We start from the raw sequence: 5,095 nt of genomic DNA on the forward strand, positions 1-5,095 counted from the left end.
ACACATTCTTGTTACTACTAGGAACAAAAACAACATGGGGTATCTTCCTATACCTTCCATTCAAAACAGTTTGATCACCCCTAACCTGTGTACAAACATCAACTCTTCATGATTATCCCTTTCAGCCTTATAGATATTCTTAAAATAATGAAACAAAGTTAGATTATTGTTTGATGTTTCTTAACACTAGGGTTAACATATCAAGTTTCATTCCAATTCCCACAATCAGATTCTTTAACAATATAATCTATATCATTTGGTTTCGTTTCAATCGGGGAAAGATGAAATTGGATTTCTTACTAGGGCATGCATATGCATAGTGGCCAAACGACTGACAAAGATAACAACGAACATGCGAGAGATCACCGTGGCTACTCGGTTCCATACCGTCTTCAACACAGATCGGTGTACCGTTACCTCGATACTTATTTCTAGGTGCAATTGTGGAGCGATTTCGATGGAATTTCGCCGGGTTAATGATTCTCTTTGCTGCCTGATGTTTGAAACGATTCTGAGATGAAACCCTAGGCAAGTCTGCCTACAGTAACAATAGTGACAACGCAGTTGATAGTCTTCTCACCGGTGACGTCTTCCTGCCGTTGCCAAAACTTCCAGACGTTCGGATCGATTCGAGCCCGTTGGCTTTTATACCAGTGTTGATAATCTGCTTCGAGGGCTTCATGATAATCGTTTATCAAATCAAGAATAACACAACACAAAAGATAATAGTGAATGGAATGATGAACACAAGCTGATGTAATTGGTATATTGATTAGAAACTACGAACTTCTTCAATCCTTTACATCAACCCTATATATACTTGTTTGATGAACGATTTTATTTATAACTGTTTTATAACCGTTCATCTTAACTACTTGACAACGTTCAATAAACATGACGTAAACCTAAAATCACATACTGACTGGGCTACATGCCTGTTACACGTTTAATACAAACATAGGATTTTTTAATATAAGTTCTGCCCATTTATGTTTTTCTTATTCATATATGTTCATTCATCTTTGTTCAATTATGTCACTTATGTTCGTGAACTATTCACTTAGATTTCAAACAAACGAACAATGTACGTGAACATGTTCAGTTTTTAAACGAATGAACATGAATACAAATATTTGTCCGATTAAGTATTCATGTTTGTGTTAGTTTAAAGTTAAATGTACGAACATGAGCATGGGGCTCTAAGGGTATGCAACGTAGCCGTCCAGCCGAGGCAGTTTTTTAGGGGGCGGGCACAATTTTTTTTAATTTCCAATGTAATATGCATAGAATACCCGAATGCTTATAATCCTATTATTTTTATAATACTTAAACACCTTCTACTCTAGGGTTAAGTTTTAGGGTAAACCGTTCATAAAAACGTAACCTTTAAAGATAAAGAACATACCTTTATACGTTTTTGGACTACGTTTAGCTTCGGTTATGAACAATAATCTTGTATCTTGCTTGTATATCAAAGATATAACAAGATATAGCTTGGTTTGGACTTGGATTTCCCCTTCCTTACTTGCGGCCGTGAAAGAGGGAGTATGTGTGTGTGTTTTGAGTGTGTAGAGAGTAAGATGGATAGAAATGAGGGTTTTAGGGTTTTAGAGAGGTTTAAGGGAGTATTTATACTCTCTTAACCATGAACCTAAGGCCCATCCCATCTTATTTCATCTTTTCCCACCCAAGTCCATACTCTTCTTTATATTTAATTTAATTAAATAATAACAAACATTAAACAAATATAATTCCTTTTATTTATTAATATAAATTTAGGATGTTACAAAAAATAAAAAAATTTACGTCATTGTGTCTTTTTTTGCTTGCAATTGTGTCTTTTAGTTTGTCAGTTTGTTTTGTTTTGCCATTGTGTATTTCAACTGATCATTGTGTTTTTTAAATACTAATAACACTGTTGTGTAATAATATGTAAATATAATGAAAAATACCAATAAATTATCTAATACATAAAACATAATGATGAATACATATTACACAATAACAAGAAACGTAAAACACAATAATAATTATTTATAACACAATGGCCTGAAACGTAAGACACAATGATACATACATATAACATAATGGCCTGAAACCACAACGATAAATACATATAAAATAATGGCCTGAAACGTAAAACACAATGAAAACTATATATTACACAATGACTTGAGCGTAATACACAATGAACATAATAATAATTTTCTCAAATTAAGTGAATGTTGAGCACAATATTTAAAACACAATGATAAGTAGAAAGAAAAATATTGAGCATAAAGACACAATTACGAACAAAAAGACACAATGATATAATCTTTGTTCTAATTTTTATCTTTAATATGAGTACAAATTGAAAAACACAATGATCGAAATCTATAACAAAAATGCATAAAAAAAACTCAATTATACACAATGGAAAACCAAATAACACAATATAAAAAACCCACCGACTTTTTTTTTTATATTTTAATATAAGAATATGATATTCATATTAAAAATAAAAACACACTTGTTATTATGGTAAAAAAATTCTGAATAAAATGTTGTATAAAAAGTTATAAATGTTTTAAAACGGTTGAGAATTTGACATGTGTCTTGCCTGTGAATAGAGAAAGTCATCATAAGTGAGTGATTACCTTCATGCTCTTCTCATCCATTTTTATTCAATTTTTATTCTTAAATTAATCTCTATCATCCAAATTTAAGATCAATGGATTAGAATCATTCTCACTCTTCTATTTTTTGTTATACTTTGTATTTTAATTTTACCCGAACATATTAATGCCAATTTAACTTTATGGCTTACAAACTCAAATATAATTAAAAAAAATACAAAGTTATTTAATTTCAACGCTAATAAGCCCAATAAAAGAACGGAATTCGAACATCTAAAATTTTTAAAAAGAAGAAACATATATACCATTGCATACATTTATTTTTAACACACATGTACTTAAATGTTTACGCATAACACGTACGCATATATAGTACTACAAACAAATAACACAGGATACATTTTATTCTTAGTGCACATAGGTTTTTAAAAGTTTCATATATCACGCACACATATAGTATTCACGTAATGATTTGAACTTGGAAAGAGAAGCTATAATCACTCAAATTTGTTAAGAGAAGTGTATGACATCTTAATTTTGTGATCGTCTATCGGTAATTTGATATTGCTAGCTAACCCTACCGCTTCAAGAAACCTTATTGCATACCAACAAAAATCAATTTGCCACCATTCTAACCCATGTCGAGCTGAATACTCAAATGCATGGTGGTTATTATGCCATCCTTCACCAAAAGTAATCAATGCCACCCACCTATATGCATATATCACTAATTATAATTTAATTGCTAATACTATTGTAACCCATACTAAAAAATATAAACCGATATTATTTTTTTAGTAAACTTACCAATTATTCTTTGAGAGATCACCTGTGTTCCATGCTTGATTTCCCCATATATGACAAGCTGAGTTAACTAGAAATGTCCCATGATATCCCAATGTGGTTGCTACTCCCTACATATTACATCTTGAGCGCATCAAATGCAAATTTTCAAAGTAGTTGAGCAAAAGTTAAAATAACTTATTACGTACAGCAACCCAAACGAGGTAGGTAAATCCACCAAAAACATAAGTGAGGACAGCGAATGCAAATGGATGCAATAGATATAGGTTCTTTTAAGGAATCTAAAGAATGCTTGATTCTTTAAGTCCTCTACATTTTTACGCTCTTGATACTACAAAATTAAATCTTTAACTCAAATGTGATAATTGGGCAAGAGAAACATTTTGTTTTTATTTTGGAACATGAAGATTCAACCCATATGACTAAACCAAGATCCAAAGATTGGAGAATGTGGATCTTTCTCGGAATCAACATACCGATGGTGATATCTATGTATGCTCACCCAAAATATGGGATCCCTCTATATACATGTAACATTTAAATTCTTTTAATTGTTGCAAGTAAAAATACACGCATGAAAGAAAAACATATAAAACAAACCTGCAAATTAGCTAGGACTCCAAGATACGCAAAGGTGTACTCAAGCCACTTGGGCAGCTTGAGACTGTGGTGTGCAAGGTTACGATGATATGATAGTGTTATACCAAATAATCCACACAACACATAGGTAGTGAAGCCTGTCCAAAATGCACCCAAGCAAACTTAAATGGTGCGAAAAGTGCAAGCAAGTGAACAGCCAACATCCCTACAGCTATTTTGATATCCACAGTCCTCCATGTTCGACTCATGAAGTTTCTCTTCCTCGTAACCATCACATCTGAGAGTAGTATTTTTCCATATTCGGAGGCCTTTACGCCTTGAGAAACTGTGATCAAATTTCTCATATTTGAATGTGTATAGTAATTTGATGGTTTTGAATTTTGATAAAGGCTTAAAGCGTATGTATTTATAGAGGGAGGACCCAGGCCCCCGTAATAGATTAGGTAGTTTACATTTATACAAGTTGTTATAGTAAATTCAAGAAATTAACAAATTTTCAAATAATTCAAAATCTTCCCACTCCCGGTCATACTAAGTGTCTTTCATTATAACATTACTAGTGGCAGAAGCTAATTTTAAATTATATGTACAACATGGTCTTGTTAACTAAAACTTTTAACTATTTTTTTTAACTTTTTTTTAAGCATATAAACTAATCGAACGTTTTCTTAAACTATTTGATGAGAATTCATTCATTTAATAAAAGAATTAATATGAATAAAAATTTGTGTTCGTTTAATTAAACGAACTAACATGAACAAATGTTTCATTCATTAATTTATGTTCGTGAACGTTCATTTATGTTCGATTATTTATGTTTGTTAGTGTTCATTTATGGTTTTCTTATTCATATATGCTCATTCATCTTTGTTCAATTATGTCACTTATGTTCGTGAACTATTCACTTAGATTTCAAACAAACGAACAATGTACGTGAACATGTTCAGTTTTTAAACGAATGAACATGAATACAAATATTTGTCCGATTACGTGTTCATGTTTGTGTTAGTTTAAAGTTAAATGTACGCACACTAGCATGGGTCTCTAAGGGTATTCAACGTAGGCGTCCGGCC

The 5,095-nt window shown here is 31.7% G+C and overlaps 1 pseudogene; it reads right to left on the reverse strand.

The window, feature by feature from the left end:
• Positions 1–3,115: 3,115 nt before the first annotated feature.
• Positions 3,116–4,366, reverse strand: LOC143572300 (palmitoyl-monogalactosyldiacylglycerol delta-7 desaturase, chloroplastic-like; annotated as a pseudogene).
• Positions 4,367–5,095: the final 729 nt, after the last annotated feature.

This window comes from Bidens hawaiensis, unplaced genomic scaffold (assembly GCF_021521415.1).
Source record: "Bidens hawaiensis isolate Kalapana, Puna unplaced genomic scaffold, B.hawaiensis_p1.1 tig00025798_1, whole genome shotgun sequence".
NCBI classification, from domain to species: domain Eukaryota; kingdom Viridiplantae; phylum Streptophyta; class Magnoliopsida; order Asterales; family Asteraceae; genus Bidens; species Bidens hawaiensis.